The following is a 20,332-nucleotide window of genomic DNA, read 5'->3' as shown; positions in this document are numbered from 1 at the left end:
TTTGCACATTTTCGTTGGAAATACTTAACACTTCGGTCCACAAGCTTTCTGTTGTCGCATGCAGTCGTGCACAATACCTAGTGGGGTTTCAATGGATCCAACTGGCATCATCAGTCATGTAGAAATGAAGTGATTTATTGTCTTACAGCTGTCAATACTTGATTATGTTACGCATAGGGAAGAATGAACCTGTATTTGCTGGTTTAGTGTGAGGGCGTGTGTGTGTGTGTGTGTGTGTTTGTGTGCATATTTTTTTGTGATAGAGAGATAGCGAGAGACAGAGAAATAGGGAGAGAGAGAGAGAATAACAGATGTACAGGTAACTGCCAAAATAAAGGAAACACTTGAGTAAATGAGGGATACAAAGTATATTGAACGCAGGTGCTTCTACACAGGTGTGGTTCCTGAGTTAATTAAGCAATTAACATCCCATCATGCTTAGTGTCATGTATAAAATGCCCAGTTGCCATTATTTTGGCTACCATGTTAGTGACTTTGAAAGAGGAGTCTCAAAGGAGCATAGGGGGTTTAAAGTGTGTGTGTGTGTGTGTGTGTGTCTCAGTCACCATATCTCAACCCAATAGAACAATTATGGGAGATTCTGGAGCAGCGCCTGAGAATTTATGGAATTTCTTATTGGTTTCATATCACTTCAATATAGTTCCAGACACTTGTAGAATCATTGCCAAGGTGGATTGAAGCTGTTCTGGTGCCTTGTGGTGGCCCTATTTAAGACACTTTATGTTGGTGTTTCCTTTATTTTGGCAGTTACCTGTATCTTTGGTCTGAACAAGGTCTTCAAATCTCACGTTGGCCCCTTTACTGTAGGTTGAAGGTCACTGGAACCCTTTTCATATCAAAACAAGATGGCCACCCTCTGTTATCCATGTCTTTGGGGACAAAAAGGCACAAGTGTCCAGGTCAATAGGTCATTAGGGTACTCCCTCAATAGACCAAGACCGATACAGTCAGCAGCACCACAGGAAAAGACAATAAGACAGAGCAGATATTCTCCCACAGCAGGCGTCCATCTTGGGAATTCAAGCACTCCATTACTGCTCAGTCATCTATTGATCACGATGGGTATTGATGGAGCGAGACAAGAGTTTTGATTTGGACTTCACTTGGACATTCTTCTTCCCAACATGGATGTTGATTATCTTTCCTTTTCATCAGTAGGGAATCTCTGGAGGAGTCTTTCTGCCAAGCTGACCACAGCTCTAGTGATGGTCTTAAAGGGAGAGAGAAAAGAGAGAGAGGGGAGGGAGGCCTGATAATACAGTGCCTTGCGAAAGTATTCGGCCCCCTTGAACTTTGCGACCTTTTGCCACATTTCAGGCTTCAAACATAAAGATATAAAACTGTATTTTTTTGTGAAGAGTCAACAACAAGTGGGACACAATCATGAAGTGGAACGACATTTATTTGATATTTCAAACTTTTTTAACAAACAAAAAACTGAAAAATTTGGGCGTGCAAAATTATTCAGCCCCCTTAAGTTAATACCTTGTAGCGCCACCTTTTGCTGCGATTACAGCTGTAAGTCGCTTGGGGTATGTCTCTATCAGTTTTGCACATCGAGAGACTGAAATTTTTTCCCATTCCTCCTTGCAAAACAGCTCGAGCTCAGTGAGGTTGGATGGAGAGCATTTGTGAACAGCAGTTTTCAGTTCTTTCCACAGATTCTCGATTGGATTCAGGTCTGGACTTTGACTTGGCCATTCTAACACCTGGATATGTTAATTTTTGAACCATTCCATTGTAGATTTTGCTTTATGTTTTGGATCATTGTCTTGTTGGAAGACAAATCTCCGTCCCAGTCTCAGGTCTTTTGCAGACTCCATCAGGTTTTCTTCCAGAATGGTCCTGTATTTGGCTCCATCCATCTTCCCATCAATTTTAACCATCTTCCCTGTCCCTGCTGAAGAAAAGCAGGCCCAAAACATGATGCTGCCACCACCATGTTTGACAGTGGGTATGGTGTGTTCAGGGTTATGGGCTGTGTTGCTTTTACGCCAAGCATAACGTTTTGCATTGTTGCCAAAAAGTTCAATTTTGGTTTCATTTGACCAGAGCACCTTCTTCCACATGTTTGGTGTGTCTCCCAGGTGGCTTGTGGCAAACTTTAAACGACACTTTTTATGGATATCTTTAAGAAATGGCTTTCTTCTTGCCACTCTTCCATAAAGGCCAGATTTGTGCAATATATGACTGATTGTTGTCCTATGGACAGAGTCTCCCACCTCAGCTGTAGATCTCTGCAGTTCATCCAGAGTGATCATGGGCCTCTTGGCTGCATCTCTGATCAGTCTTCTACTTGTATGAGCTGAAAGTTTAGAGGGACGACCAGGTCTTGGTAGATTTGCAGAGGTCTGATACTCCTTCCATTTCAATATTATCGCTTGCACAGTGCTCCTTGGGATGTTTAAAGCTTGGGAAATCATTTTGTATCCAAATCCGGCTTTAAACTTCTTCACAACAATATCTCGGACCTGCCTGGTGTGTTCCTTGTTCTTCATGATGCTCTCTGCGCTTTTAACGGACCTCTGAGACTATCACAGTGCAGGTGCATTTATACGGAGACTTGATTACACACAGGTGGATTGTATTTATCATCATTAGTCATTTAGGTCAACATTGGATCATTCAGAGATCCTCACTGAACTTCTTGAGAGAGTTTGCTGCACTGAAAGTAAAGGGGCTGAATAATTTTGCACGCCCAATTTTTCAGTTTTTGATTTGTTAAAAAAGTTTGAAATATCCAATAAATGTCATTCCACTTCATGATTGTATCCCACTTGTTGTTGATTCTTCACAAAAAAATACAGTTTTATATCTTTATGGTTGAAGCCTGAAATGTGGCAAAAGGTCGCAAAGTTCAAGGGGTGCGAATACTTTCGCAAGGCACTGTATACCCGAAAGATGGACTGTTAAGGATGAATCTTAAGGATACATCCCTAAAAGTCTTCTTTGCCTGAAAGATCATTGCAGAGATCCAATCTTTACTTGACCTTTGAATGAGCCTGTCTGCCTTTTGTTCAGTCTGACACGGGTCATGTGTTTGAATGCTAGTCATTCAAACCCCGATGTTAAACATTGGGGTTTAGCCTGAATACGTGTGTGTCGTATGTGACTTAGTGTGTATATGGGTGTATGTGTGTGGGTGTCAGTTGCAATGTCTGTCCCTCTGTCTAACACTGTGGTCGCAATACTGTCTCTCCATTGCAGGACCAACCCTCCAACCTGATGGCCAAAGTCTCCTGTCAGACATGCACCAAAAACTGGATCGGATCTCAGACCCATGGCCAGCCAGACCTGCCCTCCTGCCCCCACCCGCACACACGCACACACACACACACACATCTTCCTCCTTCGTTTGGGCTCCCTCGTAGTCCAGTATGATTTCCCTCCAAGTATTACAGGGTCAGGATTGTTGTGTGGGTCTGGCTGGCCATGGGTCTGGCTGGCCATGGGTGTGGCTGGCCATGGGTCTGGCTGGCCATGGGTCTGGCGATAGCTGAACAGGCTGCTCCGTGACTTGTAGATCTTGTCACAGCGGGGGCAGGGATGATTCGTCCTCTGGCTTGACGCTACTGTGCTTCAAGGCATGCTCGCTTTCCGGCTGTTAGTACTCCTCTCTCGGCCTCAAAGAGTTGAATTCCGTTGATGATGACCTCCATGAAGATCTGTCAAGGGCATGGATTTTTTTTCAGTTATTCGGATTCACATGACATTTCTTGAGGTGTGCTTTCAGGTTGTCACGGAAACATTTTTCCCGGCCTCCAGGGGCACGGGAACCACCTCCATCTCCTCACACACAAACATGCACAGGGTCCTGAAAGGTTGCTGCAATGTAAATTGTTGGTGGTGCATTAGTCCTAATGCGTGCTCTCTGTGGGGGCGTTTTGGCAGCAGGCACCTGCTTAGGGAGGCTGGCCGTGGGTTGCCAGGTTGTCTTGGTGCAGAGCGCCGGAGGAGGACGACACCATTACAGAGCTACAGAGAGACGGTCCTCATTTGCAGGCAAAACCCGTCGAGGTCGGGACCCTGCCGCATCCGTCGCCACGGCAACCCCCGTGTAACGTTGAGAGACGAGCACAATTCCAAACAACCCTGGCCTATCACTCTCTTTCTCCCCTTCACTCCTTTCGGTGCCTGTCTTGTGTCCTATTTCTTCTTTGTCTCTCGGTCGCGTCGTCATCCTTTCTCTTCACTCCGACTGTATCTTCATACTCTTCTGCAGGGCAGCTTTGGTCAACGAATCGATGTTCCTATTTTGGGTTGTTTCAGTTCATCCACCAATTTCTATAGGCCTATCCTTCTCTCCATGGCCATTTCTCTCTTTGTATTTGACTCTTTTGGGTCCTTCGCTGCCTTCATCTCAATTTTCTTGACTCCCGACCTCCCTCGCTTTGACAACTCCCAATGATAGATAAAAGCAGGCTCACGCGAGCGCACACACACACACACACACACACACACACACACACACACACACACACACACACACACACACACACACACACACACACACACACACACACACACACACACACACACACACACACACACACACACACACACACCCCTTTGCCTCCTTCCTTTCCTATCTGTGGCAGAGGGTTGGTGAGGTCACATAGTGAATACCAGTCTCCTCGGCTAGCCCTGATAAAAGAGCCGCAGATATAAATCTGAAGGTAGAGGCCAGAGCAGCAGGTCACTGCAGACTCACACATAGCAAATTGGAGCCTGTGTGAAATTTGGTGTCATAACTGGTAACAATACTGCTCTGATATATTTCCCCCTGCTATTTAATTGCCTCATTCTATGAGGCTACCGTAGAGAGATTGTGAATGCACATAAACACATTGCACACAAACATACCCCCATGTGAAGGTACACAAACATGCATACACATACACACCTGTGAAGGTACGCAAAGTGCATACACACCTGTGTAGCTCAAGCCCTCTTACCTTTGCACTGTGCTCCCATTCAAACCTCTTAGCAGGTCTATGATTCAGGCTTACAGTAACTTCCTCTCCCTGTCCAATCTATTATACGGTCATGTATCTGGTTTTGGGGAGTTCTGATACCAAGTCTGTGTCTCAAGTGGCACCTGATTCGCTATATAGTGCACCTGCTTTTGACCAGAAACCTATGGGCCCAGTAGTGCACTACTTTTGACCAGAGCCCTATGGGCCCAGTAGTGCACTACTTATGACCAGAACCCTATGGGCCCAGTAGTGCACTACTTTTGACCAGAGTCCTATGGGCTGGTCTCACTGGGTGCGATTTGGGATACAGGCACCGCCTTTGCTGGTGTAATGGTCAGTGAGCAGTTAGGAGTGTGATTGTCATTCCCATGTTAGGGTATACTGGTCCGGGACAGACAGGTCACCCCTTGTGTCCAATCGCTCTCCCCTACTGCTGCAGGGAGTCTGGGCTCTGTGCACTACTGCCTATCTACCATGGGACAGTTGTCAGGTAGAGACAGCAGGGAGAGAGAGAGTGGAGGAGAGAGAGCAGGCAGATTGAGGAGAGGGGAAAGTGAGGGGAGCGAGTGAATATGGAGTCAGAGTAAGAGAAGGGGTAGGGGGATGAGAGAGAAAGTGATTTTTAGGGCAATGAGAAATAGAGGGAGCAGACAGGAGAGCGGACAGGGGAGCGAGCGTGGGCGGGAGAGAGAAGGACAGGAAGAGAGACGGAGAAAGAGAGGGAAAAAGACAGAGAGAGGGAGAAGAGAGCAGCACTGTAATGGCTCTCGTCTTCGTGCAATCGAATTCTCACCGCTCTGTCGCACAGAGGGACGCTAATTGACAGGCAACCACTTAAGTCTTAATTTTCTTTTAAGATTGCAGGGTAAAAAGAAAGAGAATGGAAGAAAGGATATGAGGGGGGAATTCTAATGAGAGCGAGAGTGTCGGAGACTGGGCTCTTAAATGTGATTTTGCTTCCATTTCCCTCCAGACCCCACACTCTTATTACCATGCATTTGGATCTGGTATGGTAATAGACCACTGACTAAAACAGTAAGATCATACCAAAGGATGCTGTTCAAACCAAATTGGTTACCGGAAGTGCTGGATATACTGTCAAGCATATCAATGTTATTTTTTTGTGTTACAACGGATTAACTCGTTAAGCAAATAAGATGTTTACTGTGTGAAACAAATATGCACGAGACATTACAGATACACAGACAGGGAGAAATATGTTTTACCTCAATCCAGGAAGGCCTGGATACATTTCAATTGAGTACGACCTCTCTCTCTCACACACACACACACACACACACACACACACACACACACACACACACACACACACACACACACACACACACACACACACACACACACCTGCAAGGATGTCACAAGAAATACCTGTATTAAATACCTCCATCCCACACCCCATGCAAAGATGTATTTGTGATTGTACAATCTTAGGGTCACAGGCAAAGATGACAAAGACAGTATTCAAAAGAGAGTTGACAAAATATTGTAAGACAGTTCATTGTCTCTCTTTCAGAGGCCTCAACTTCAGTGTGAAAAGGCCACCACACATTTTATAATTATAGTAGTCAAGTAACAAACCCATCCTGTGTAAAGTGTAAGGATGTTTATTGTCTCGTAGTGACACAACGGCCCCAGTGGTGGTTAGCTGTATTACTGCTAGGCTACTTCCCCTTTAAATCTCTCCAGCCCTCTGCTTCTCTCAAGCCTGTTACCCTCCCATTAGTTGGCTCACAGACAGGACCCAGGTCACAGACAGTGAAGCTCGCCCCCTAGTGGCTAAGACATGGCACTCCAAGATGCTGTGGACTAAATCTGTTGGGGCAAGATTGGCTCAGCCAGCACAGACTGAAGCAGAGAGGAACTGGAGTCGAATAGAAAACAATGGGCCAGTGAGATCCCAGCCCTGGCTGTTGACCTCTATCTATTAATCTACCTTAGAAAACTCTTGTCTCTAAAACTCTCCAATACTAAAAAGAATGACTCGCGGAATGATAACATCAAATGGAAAATCCTTAATTGCTAATATCCTTAAGGAATTTCGATTACTTAAAATGTTACTTGCCACATGCTCCGAATACAACAGGTGTGAAATGCTTCACCCTGAAACACTTACCTACAAGCCCTTAACCAACAATGCAGTTCAAGAAAGAGTTAAGAAAACATTTACTAAATAAAGTAAAAATTGTCAAATAAAAAGTACCAATAAAAAAAACAATAACGAGGCTATATACAGGGAGTACCGGTACGTGCAGGTTAGTCAAGTTGTTTTGTACACGTAGGAAGGGGTAAAGACTACATACTGTAGTTGGTTCATTTTCACATTTGAATTCATGAAAAAAAAAAAAAATTCTAAGTGATACTGCTTTTCACTCCGATATAAACAACGTCACTTTGACTCTGTTACAGAGGGTCTTGAAGTTGTCCCACACACAAAGAAATAAACGAAAGGCCTCTTTCAGGGTCTGTATCAGTGTGTGAGAGAGGGGGAGTGTGTGAGTGTTTATGGCTTGGTGGGGATATACCACTCCTTTATCAGGCTGTTTTGGAGACCCAAGCAGTTTAGGCAGCATTTTATCTCCCTCAGGCCTCTTCTGCCCCCTCGTAACGCAGATATAATATCTGGGCCATATCAGTTAGTGCCCCCCTACCCTCCCTATTTAACCACCCCTCATCCAGCCTCTTCTGATTCTGACAAGGCCTCTGCGTCGTAGGTGCAAAGCCGGGCACTCGGAGACAGCCCACAAAGAGAGCCAAAGGGTTATGGCTCTTACCTTGTTACAGAACCTCCCCCTCTCTTCCTAGACCCTCAACCTCTCGCCGAGGCCACCCATGCCATCATGGCCAGTTGCCGTGGAGACCATGACGTTATCACTGGGCACTAACGGCAGCCTTTCAAACCCTCTCAGCTCCAACCTGAAAACGAGGCCTTAACCGATAACGAAAAAATATAAACAGGGCAAGCAGCCAAGAGAGGTGGAGGTCGTGAAACCGAGTGCTTCCTCTGAAATGGCTGAGGTGGAATGGTGCACTGTGAGGGCACAGCTCTGACTGAGCAGATTGGTCAGGTAGGGAATCTGGGTCAACTAGGGTACAGTGGAGGTGGCACAAAAGTGCTCAAGACATTGTGAGTGCTGTGGAATTACCAACTAACTACCAATCGTGTCAAGTCACAGAACGGCTGAATATGCTGAATTGAAAATGGCCTCGAGCTCAGCCTCATTACAATAATCAATTGGTCCAACCACCGCACTGTCATACAAAATACATCTTCCAATTCAGAGCGCAGCAGTCCCCTACTGCATCCGCTAAACAACGCAAACAATCATTAAGCGGTAATCAGGGCTGGAATATGGCGTCTGCGGTCAGATAGGTCAGTTTACATTGTATTAAACCCACCTCTTTATCTGTGTGCTGCATCGTTGACACAACAGATACGGTGGGAGAAGCTTATCCCTCTGCAAAGCTTACGTTATCAAGAGCAAAGCTATTACTCCTCACTGATCAGCTACCGATTGACAATACGGAAGTTAGACAGGGTTCACCACACTTGTTAAAGGTTCACACAGGTTCCTGTACGGTGACAAGGATACTGATCAGGCATGGTGTTGCCACCCAAATGGGCCTAACCTATAAATAAGCACCACAGGTATTGCTGCAGTTCTAGTCAACCACCACAGACTCAAACCGTTCGACATGTGACAACACCACACAAAAGAGAAATTCTTCGGTTTGCTGCCGTTTCCAAAAAAAAAAAAAAAATGTGGTTAAGTGACATGTAAATGAGTATCGGCTGTTTGATCTGCCAGAAAAGGGGGAACATAACGCATTCGCACCATAGTCGTCCTTTGTTCTCAGTTTCTATCGGTGTGTCTGCGGGTCATCCGCAAAGACACACAGCCGCCAAGAGTGTTGAGTCGAGTGAAGACTAATTCACGCAGCTTCGCCTCCAGCGGCTAACAGGACGTTCGTTTTTGCTAACCCGCTACTGGGAAACAACTCACCGTGCAAATGTTTACGCTGAGAAAAGCCTTGTCTGCCACGCCCTGCGCCCTGAAGGGAATGAGAAGAGGAGGCTCCTGTTGGTGTATCGGTCTGACAGGAGAAAAAAAAACAGCACCTGATTTTTCTCTCTCTCCTTTCTGTCCATCATCAGGTGTCAAATCAACGTCACGTCCCTCGCTGCTTTATCTCCAGCGCTGAGTGGCAGATACTTGGCGGTTTGCCCCAGACAGTGTCTGCCACAGCAGTGGTGTGACCCCTGGGCCAATGTCCCTCAGGGAGAAAGGAAATGGCTGCCGGTTGGCGTTAGCTCCCAGGAGGGCGTCAGTGCAGGGTCTACGGGGGGTTTAGAGAGGAGATGAAGAACGGTCAATTGGGAACCCACAGTCATGTCATGCTTAATAAAATGGTGCTGCGACTCAGTGTTGTGTGTGTGTGTCGCAAAAACCTAATGGTCCTGTCGGTTTAAGAATTCTGACACTTTTTTATTTTATTTTTTAAAGCTACCTGTAGATGTTGCAGAGTAAAATCACAAAGATAGTAATATCAAGTCACAATAGGTAGCCTATGAAACCCATCTAGGACACTAACTTAGCACATTTTTTGTAAAAAAAGGATAACAAGCCGTTTGACCACAAGACTAATTTGCAATTTGTGCACGTGAAAGGAGCATTGCAAGGTCAAGCACTTAAGCCAGACCAGGCTTAGTGGCAGAGAGCATACACTGAGCCTGAGGGAGACTCTTAAGGTGTCTCTGTCATTGTGTCCAACATGTCATGGCGCACGGTGTCAACGGGCTTCTCAGACACCGAGCACAGAGTGCACTGCACCGTGAGTGTGTGTGTGTGTCTGGTCTTGGTTGAGGTGCCTGGGTGAACGGGTTCAGATGTCAACAGGTTTCCCTCAGCTCCTGGTCATTAGCCTGAGCGTTGTCTTTAACCTCGGGCCATGCATGCTCTTGATCTAGCACAGACAGGCTAATGTGATCGCAACAGGATTGTTTATTTCGAAGCCTGGAGTTGCACCTGTAGTTGTCGGTCACCCTAGCCATCCATGTTTATGATCACTATACAGTATTTTACAGTTGTAGTTGTAGTCCACCCAGTTGTAGTTCTAGTTCACCTGTAGGCCTAGTTGTAGTCCACCCAGTTGTCGTTCTAGTTCACCTGTAGGCCTAGTTGTAGTCCACCCATTTGTAGTTCTATTTCACCTGTATGCTTAGTTGTAGTCCACCCAGTTGTCGTTCCAGTTCACCTGTAGGCCGAGTTGTAGTCCACCCATTTGTAGTTCTATTTCACAAGTAGGCCGAGTTGTAGGTCACCCTAGCCATCTGTGTTCATGGTATTTTCCTGACCATTGGACCTGACCTGGGACAACCTCATGTTCTTAGCATCCAATCTTCAGTTATTTAAAAAATAATAAATAATGAAAGGTGCCGTATTGCTAGATAGACAACATCCGATTAACAAAACTAAATAATCAACCACAAATAGACCAGACAAAGCAAAAATATAAACACAACATGTAAAGTGTTGGTACCATGCTCTATGAGTTGAAATAAAATATCCCAGAAACTTTCCATACGCACAAAAAGGTTATTTCTCTCAAATTTTGTGCAGAAATTTGTTTACATCCCTGTTAATGAGCATTTCTCCTTTGCCAAGATAATCCATCGACCTGACATCCACCTGTGGCATATCAAGAAGCTGATTAAACAGCATGATCATTACACAGGTGCACCTTGTGCTGGGGACAATAAAAGGCCACTCTAAAATGTGCAGTTTTGTCACACAATACAATGCCACAGATGTCTCAAGTTTTGAGGGAGCGTGCAATTGGCATGCTGACTGCAGCTGTTGCCAGAAAATGCAATGTTAATTTCTCTACCATAAGCCGCCTCCAACGTCATTTTTGAGAATTTGGCAGTATATCCAACCGGCCTCACAACAGCATACCATGTGTACCACGCCAGCCCGGGACCTCCACATCCGGCTTCTTCACCTGCGGGACTGTCTGAGACCAGCCACCCTGAAAGCTAATGAAAATGAGGAGTACTTATGTCTGTAATAAAGCCGTTTTGGGGGGTAAAACTCCTTGTGCTATTTGCCTCAAATCTACCTGTCCAACCACTAGCTACTATCGATTTTCAAACATTTTGGCTACAGTGAACAGCTTAAAAACAAGTTAGTCTTGTCAATACATAATATTTGACCAGACTTGAGAAGTAGGCCTATATGTATTTTGTTTTCGAGAAAACATTTTGCATATGCTACATGTACTACGTCAACAGGCTAAACTGTCCTAGTAATAGCTGTGGCCAAATAAGCCAACAAATGGTTCTTCTTATAGGCTAGGCCCACTGAAGGCTCCACTATCCAGATGATTGTGAATATGTTCTCTTTCCATGAAATTCAGTAGTCGGTATATGTAATTGGCCTAGAACTATGTGAGAATTCCTATCTGTAGCTTATGTGACTTTTGGCCTACGTCTTCAACAAATAAGAAATCAATGCCATATTGAAAAAAATACATCTCAAGCCATTTTTGACCAGGGAAACGAGAATAACTTTGCAAAACGATCTTTCCACCACGTTACACCACAATGGTAAGACAGCGGGGCTCCATTGTCATGGCAGCACAGTGATGGAGTGAGTGTGAGCCTGATGCTGGGTTCACACAGAGTGTGAGGGGAGAGAGAGAGAGAGAGAGAGAGAGAGAGAGAGAGAGAGAGAGAGAGAGAGAGAGAGGGATGGAAGAGAGAAGGCAACACTAGGCAGGCGCTGCCTGGTGGGGGTGGCTCCCAAACCTTCTAGTGACTGATGATCACACTATACATGTAGCCTGCAAAATGAGTTTGCTGAACAGCCTCGTCGAAGCCTGTCTGGCGTGACGCCAATAACACAGCTCAAAACCGCTGCGCTGGGGAAAGAGGCAGATCTGATCCCCATTACGGCTCATGCCATCAGCTTTCAATGAAAGGGTCACCGCAACAAAACTGACCCTCTCGCCCTCAAGTGTTGTTTTACCACAGCTGTAGATGTTAATGTTAGTCATTTGAGATGTTTCACGTGTCTTCATTTGCAGGTGGAATTCATGTCAGCAAAATATCGGGTGAGTATAAGCAAAGAGTTTTCTTCACTCTTGGCCATCATCTCTTGATGATTGGTTCAATCAGATGTGTTAAGGCGGGGACAAAAGCTGACACAATACAGCAACCCTTCTGGGCCGGTGAATAACACGGGTATTATGGTCTTCTCAGCACTTTCGGCCCACCAGTGCAACAGTATTAGCATGATCTATTCCCAGCCTTTTTAGTGTTGAGGAAGCTCTCGGCGGTACAGCAGGCCGTGTAGGAGCCACACAGCAGACGTATCACGGTGCATTGTAACCTTGTTTACTCTTCAAATAAAAAAATAGGGACCTAAGAAGCCACACAGGACTAGTTCTCATTGAATTGTTTGATCTTCATTTGCCTTGGTAAAGGCAGATGACACACATGGGGATTTGAACACAGCACGTGCCAGACTCCTTGCGATTGGGTAGTTGATCATCACTCAGTTCACTTGAACAATTCGGGAGCCGGTGCAGCTCTGGTCCACTGGGACGGCAGAAGGCTTCGTCCCTATAGCATATGGATCGGGTTGGAAGGTGGATTGGTCACGGTGCCACACCAATTATAAGACAGTCGGTCAGTCAGTCAGTCAGTCAGGGGACATGATGCAGAGGGAGCTGCACTAATCAGCTCTAGGGGAGGACTGTACTGTACCGAGTGCTAGTTCTACACCGTAGGCAGTGGGGTAGGTCAACCTAGCATATTGGTGGTGTCATTGAATTGTCACCGTCTACCTATACGCCTTGACCTGCTGATATAGACTAATATTGTAGCAAAGAATTAATAGGGATTGTCAACCCCTCTCCCTTGGTCTAAATAAGTCTTTTTCAGTTCTGGTCTTCTGGACCACAGAGGCTCCTAAAGATGGACGCCATACAAAATCTGGATGACCGCCACTCGCCTGGGAGGAGGACAATAACGGGAAAGAGGACGGTGGCGTAGATGTGTGTCGGCACGGGGTTTCCCCCATCACTGTTTAGCCGGGCCGGCCCTCCCGGTGGTCCTAATTCACCCCGAGTGGGCGTGCGTACACCACAATGTTTCCTTTACATTAATCGACAGGCGGAGCTGTCTGCCGCGCTCGGCAACGGCAGCGTCGGGAGAGGCATGGTAATGGGGGGAGGGATGTGTGGATGTTATTAAGTCGTCTGACGGGAGGTCCTCAGTTGTTTTGCAGGGATCATCCATCAAAAAGCAGTGCACTCTCCTCTTTCCTCTCCTCTCTGTCCTCCTCGTGTCCAACGTTATGCCAACACCGTAGGGCAGAGACACACTCACAGTTTATAGGAGCGTTAAGGAGACGGTCAGGGACCGCACTGCCAATCCTCCCACAACTCTCTATCTGGAGTGGGATGGCCATTACGGGGCAAGTGGATGAGGCCGAAATGTGGTCTCATTGGCTGCAGTGTGCGCTGCGATAGATAGCGGCTGCTGATGCAAATCGTTGTGCAAACCACGGGTGAAAGAGTGGAGGTGTGATTGCTGACATCAAAGTATGGTGTCGTCAATGTCGTGACTTCTCTGAGTTAGGCTAGCACCCACCCACCTTATGAGCCAGGTCAAGTACCGTTGTCCAATTCGTTTCATGTTTGTTACTCTTCGTAGAGGCAATGTAAACAGGCAAATCCGTTGCTGTGCTTGACCATACCAGGAAGTGGTGCATTTAATGTGAGCTTGGATTAATAGTTTTTACTGTAGGTGTTATATCAAAGGTCAAATAGGGGCTGCTTATATTTGTCCCTATTTCACACATGTGCAAGCGTGTGGTGAGATGGAAATGTGTTTTTGCTTGTTTGTTGCATATCTCACTTAATCACATTCCATCCTTTTAGTCATGATAGACGATGCTCAACTGCTCTATAAACGAATGATTGCATCTAGCTGGTAGCGCTGAGAATACTCCAACGGGCCGTCAATATTAGATATCGATGAAACGAGGAGGAGTTGAGGTATTTGACTTTCCAGGTCCTCAACACAACGTTGAGTCATGACGATTGGGTTATACCTGGACCGATCTGAACGGCTGTGAAATAAAAGTGCCCGGAGTGTATACACCATTTAGTAGACGCTTTCATCCGAAGCCATTTGCAGTCCTCCATGAATTATTTTGTATGGGCGGTCCACAGGAATCAAACCCACTACCCTGGCGTTACACACACCGTGGTGTATGAACTGAGCTACATGAAGTCACACGTTTACCGCTCACCTTGGGCGATGAATCATCACATCAATTCTGACTTCTGAATTATGATCCATTAAAAGCAGCCGGCACTACCTTCCATCCCTCCTTTTTTTTCCCAACCCGTCTACGGGAGCTAAGCGGGAAGAAGAAGAACGACCTTTAATGAAGAATTAGACGGGAGCTCCTCTAAATCCACCGGGAACCGTCAGGCCCTTAAACAAATGATGAATACTAACCTTTTTACTCCTCAATAAAAAGAAATATCAACCGCAATGTAAAACTGTTGAAGTTTAATTACTTTTTTAAATTGTAACTCAAGCCGAGTGGCAGTGATATGGCTGATGGTGGCCCCTGTCAACCACAGCTGTTGCCACTGCCATATCACACAGAGGGGATTCTCTAGTCTAGTCTATATCGTTGCTACACTTACAGTATACCTTGTCCCTTTCTCCAAAACAAAATCCATATCTCAGATCTGTCGAATGTGGCAGAGTCATGTCGTTTCAGAGATGCAAAGATGATCTATCGTGATAGGTTGTATTGGTAGATCATCAGCTTGTATGTGTATCAGTGACTGGGTCTGTACAGCCCATCTATAGTCCCTAGAGCTTCGTTATCTATTGTTGAACTGTGAAAGGGAAACCAGTCCTACAGGTCCTTGGTATACGGCACGGTGCCAAAACTGCCCTAGTGTAACGACAGCCCTGACATTTTGTTCAACCAAGATGCTAGTTTATGGCATTTGACATTTCGACATTGTTCAGTGAGAATAGCCCTCTCCGTCTCTCATGTCAGGTCTCGCTGTTCAAAGCATAGATTTCTATCACTGCTCAGTGATATTTGTCGCAATTTGACACACTGTCTTGAGTTTCTTCCTACACACTTGCTGTCTGGTTCCTCGGCTGTCCCCATAGGAGAACCCTTTTTGGTTCCTGGTAGAACCCTTTTGGGGCCCCCATTTAGAACCATTTGGGGTTCCCTGTAGAACCCTCTTTAGAAAGGGTTCTACATTTGAACCCAAAAAGGTTCTACCTGTAAACAGAAGAGTTCTGCTTACAGCCAAAAAGGGTTCTTCAAAGGGTTCTCCGGTGGGGACAGCCAAAGAACCCTTTTAGGTTCTAGATAGCACCTTTCTTTTCTAAGCGTGTATTCCTATTCCCATATGTTTCTGTTGTACAGTATGTTGTGAAACGTGCAAATCCTGATATGCTAATGTTAATGACAGTACACACATTTAACAGAGGGCCATAAGGAAGGGGAAGACCATTACAAACTATGCATTTATAACTTTGTATGTCATTCTCGTCATTGAACCTCTAACGGTACTTGCTGCGTGGTCGCTGAGTTCTGCAAAGGAAACCAAAGGAAGGCAGTGGTGCATGTTGGGAGTTGCTTGTCTGGAGAAGAGATCATTCCTGTATGGTAATTATTAATTCCTGTGAATGTGATTCCTGAATGTCTCAGTTGATAGAGCATTGCGCTTGCACTGCCACGGTTTTGGGTTTGATTCCAGGGGCCACCCGTAACGTAAAAATGTATGCACGCGTGGCTGTGTAGCACTTTGGATAAATGCCTGTACATTATTATACATATCATTACATATTCATTGCAATGACAGCTTGATAGACTCCAGACCGAAGAGAACAGACAGTAGATTTACACTTGGAACCTTCACCTTGGCTTTAGAATGGCTTCGAAGCGCTCAACGGTTTAGATTAGAATGAGATTGAACAATGGCCATTATTTCTGCTATTCTGCACACTGTATGTTCCTGCTATTATGAGATGACTTTAGGCTCAGAGTCAAGACACTTTAAGGGGTGTCAGATGTAACCGCAACCACTTGAGCGGGAGTGACTCCAGGTATGCAACACCAGTTCGGTGTCTCGCCCCTATTATATAAGGCCTTTATCAATGTTTAAAAAAATCCTCTTCCTCTGTCACTGGAGTTTCTCAATGTCTTTCTTGGAATGTGAAATCCCTCATTCTTTACAGTCCTGGTTCCAGCAGCAGTCCAAATATATGTGGTCAATTGAAGTGTATGGTTGCCATGTACCTCAATGAGGGTACAGCTTGGTGTTTGACGCAGGCAGTGTATTACTTGCCGTTCTGGCGTCATTTGATACCTCCTGGTGACTGCATGTCCTCAAATGACATACATAGGATACTAGGCCCTGTTAAGGCCAGGAAACTCCGTACATGTGAGAAAGAGAGAGAGGGCAGCATCAGGCAGACAGGCAGCCTGCCCGGCCTCTTAGCTTTATCAGCTGTGTCCTCTCTCACACTTACACCCTTCACACCTCACCCTATGTGGCTCCCCGGGCCTGGAATTTCACCCGCTGTTGAACCTTGTTAGCCCTCTACGTTTAACCAGGTCAAAACGCATCTCTGTCAAACGGATGACACATCTGTCATATGGGAAGCCATCTTATGACAACTGACTTTACTGTATGACAACTGGTTTTACTGTATGACAACTGGTTTTACTGTATGACAACTGACTTTACTGTATGACAACTGGTTTTACTGTATGACAACTGGTTTTACTGTATGACAACTGGTTTTACTGTATGACAACTGGTTTTACTGTATGACACAACCAGTTGTTAAGGTAAGCTAATCATGAAGTGTTTAGTCTGATAGTTTTTCAGGTAAGCTCAGGGGTGAAAGTAAGGCGGTACGGTCTGGTACGACGTCTCTGCAAAATAAATAGTTGGGGGTATTTTTAAAATATTTGTTATTTATTTTAATTTTATTTATTCGTTATTTTACCTGTTAAGTTGACTGAGAACACGTTCTCATTTACAGTAACGACCTAGGAAATAGTTACATGGGAGAGGAGGGGGGGGGGTGAATGAGCCAATTGTAAACTGGGTGTAACGCTTGTCGTCTGGGGAAGGAGAGGAGGACCAAGGTGCAGCGTGGTAAGTGTTCATATTATTTAATGAAATATGCAACACTAGACAAAACAACAAACACGACAAACAAACAGTCCTGAAAGGTGAAACAAAAACACTAAACAGGAAACAACCACCCACCAAAACACAATGGAAAACAGGCTACCTAAATATGGTTCTCAATCAGGGACAACGATTGACAGCTGCCTCTGATTGAGAACCATACCAGGCCAAACACAGAAATAGAAAATCATACACAAACTAACATAGACAACCCACCCAACTCAACAAAGGAACTAAGGTCAAAGGAACTTGGGCTCAGTGCTAGTGAATGACACTCAACCTGTCTTCATCATAAGGGAGGTTTCTGAGTCAAAGGTGAACAAGATGATTAGCTCACTAAAGAACTCTAAAGCCAAAGATGTGTTTGGGATGGACTCTACCTTTCTTAAAAACTACAAAGAGTCACTCATTGGCCCCATTACTAAGGTCACCAACACATCTATTGGTCTCGGTGTGTTTCCAAGGGTATGGAAGTCGGCCATAATAACGGCCATCTTTAAATCAGGCGACCCTGCTGACGTGAGTAACTACAGGCCCATTAGTATACTACCTGTGGTGTCAAAGGTTGTTGAAAAGTGTGTAGCAGAACAACTGATTGCCCACCTCAACAACAGCCCCTTCACATTACACTCCATGCAGTTTGGCTTCAGAGCGAAACACTCCACAGAAACGGCCAACTGCTTTCTTCTGGAAAATGTGAAGTCCAAGATGGACAAAGGGGGTGCTGTTGGGGCTGTGTTTCTGGACCTAAGGAAGGCTTTTGATACTGTTAACCATGAGATTCTCATCACAAAATTGTCAAAGTTCAAAGTTCATCAGTTTTCCCCTGATGCCTTGAGATGGATGAAATCATACCTTGAAGGCAGAACTCAGTGTGTGTGTTAGAGTGAGCAATGAGCTGTCGCCCTATCGTAGCTATGATGTGGGCGTGCCCCAAGGGTCAATACTGGGGCCCCTCCTGTTCAGCCTGTACATTAATGATCTGCCTTCTGTCTGTACTGGGTCTGAAGTTCAAATGTATGCAGATGATACAGTGATATATGTGCATGCAAAGAGCAAACAACAAGCTGCACAAGAACTCACTACTGTAATGGTCCAGGTTACAAAGTGGCTCAGTGACTTGTGTTTGCATCTCAATGTGAAAAAAACTGTTTGCATGTTCTTCACAAAGAGGGCAACAGATGCTACTGAGCCAGATGTCTATGTGTCAGGGGAGAAGCTCCAGGTGGTATCCGATTTTAAGTACCTTGGCATCATACTTGATTCCAACCTCTCTTTTAAAAAGCATGTGAAAAAGGTAATTCAAATAACTAAATTCAACCTAGCTAATTTCCGATTTATACGAAATTGTTTGACTACAGAGGTAGCAAAACTGTACTTCAACTCTATGATACTCCCCCACTTAACATACTGCTTGACTAGTTGGGCCCAAGCTTGCTGTACAATATTAAAACCTATTCAGTCTGTCTACAAACAGGCTCTCAAAGTGCTTGATAGGAAGCCCAATAGCTATCATCATTGTCACATCCTTAGAAAGCATGAGCTCTTGAGTTGGGAAAATCTTGTGCAATACACCGACGCATGTCTTGTATTCAAGATCCTTAATGGCCTGGCTCCCCCTCCACTCAATATTTTTGTTAAACAGAAAACCCAGACATATGGCAGCAGATCCACAAGGTCTGCCATGAGAGGTGACTGTATAGTTCCCCTAAGGAAAAGCACCTTTAGTAAATCTGCATTCTCTGTGAGAGCTTCCCATGTCTGGAATACACTGCCATCAGACACACATAACTGCACCACATATCACACTTTCACAAAATGCTTGAAGACATGGCTAAAGGTCAATCAGATTTGTGAACATGGTCCCTAGCTGTGTGTTGCCGCTTTCCATGTTGTCTGTTGTCTGTAGCTTGTGAGGTGTGGAAACACTTTGTTGCTTTTATTAATTTTGTCTTGCTGCTTTTTGCTCTATGTTGCTCTGTCTGTATGCTACGTCTTGCTTGTCCTATGTTGCTATATCTTGCTTGTTCTATGTTGCTATTGTCTATATTGTAATTGTTTTTAATAACCTGCCCAGGGACTGCGGTTGAAAATTAGCCAGCTGGCTAAAACCGGCACTTTTACTGAAACGTTGATTAATGTGCACTGTCCCTGGAAAAATAAAAATAAACTCAAACTCAACTCAAACTCAAACGTGACACTGGGGATTATTAGGTGACCGTGATGGTTTGAGGGCCAGTTTTGAATTTAGGCAGGACACCGGGGTTAACACCTCTACTCTTACAATAAGTGCCAAGGGATCTTTAAGGACCTCAGAGAGTCAGGACACCCATTTAACGTCCCATCCGAAAGACGGCCCCCTACACAGGGTAGTGTCCCCAATCACTGCCCTGGGGCATTGGGATATTTTTTAGACCAGAGGAAAGAGTGCCTCCTACTGGCCCTCCAACACCACTTCCATATGCTATACGGTATGCTATACCGATATGTAAATCATGAGCCTATCACAACAAATCAAACTAAATGTCAAGAAAACCACGGGTTATTACACCACTTTCTATCATTACTGCATGTCAGAGCCATGGAAAATGAGCGGATGGACTTGAAAACAATGGCATAGCCTACGAAATGCGATGTGGTTCGACAGGAACACTGACATTTTGCCAAGGCAGAGATGAGTGGCCGACACTGAGACACACGCAGACACATACATTCTGGCCTAATGACAATCGTCAAACTCCATTACAGATGTCTCTTTCCATTCTCCACTGTTTGGAGGCTGGTAATATGTTGAGAGTGGATGAACGTGCGCTTGGGAGCCTAGTAAAGGAGACCTTTGAAGTGATTATTTCACAATCAGATGGAAACATCATGACTGGTTGTGTTTATGCCACAATAAAATGGAATACATTTTAAAAGTTAAATGACAAATCTTTACGACTAAGGCCCACAGAGATCCTATTAAATTAATAAGGATTCTATATGTAATTCTATAATTAAGGTCATAAAATGTTTTGGTGCAAGCACATGCGCATATAAGAGGTCCCGTACCAGAAAGATAT

Source organism: Oncorhynchus masou, chromosome 14 (genome assembly GCF_036934945.1).
Source record: "Oncorhynchus masou masou isolate Uvic2021 chromosome 14, UVic_Omas_1.1, whole genome shotgun sequence".
In the NCBI taxonomy this organism is placed as follows: Eukaryota; Metazoa; Chordata; class Actinopteri; order Salmoniformes; family Salmonidae; genus Oncorhynchus; species Oncorhynchus masou.
Note: the sequence above shows the minus strand (reverse complement) of the source record.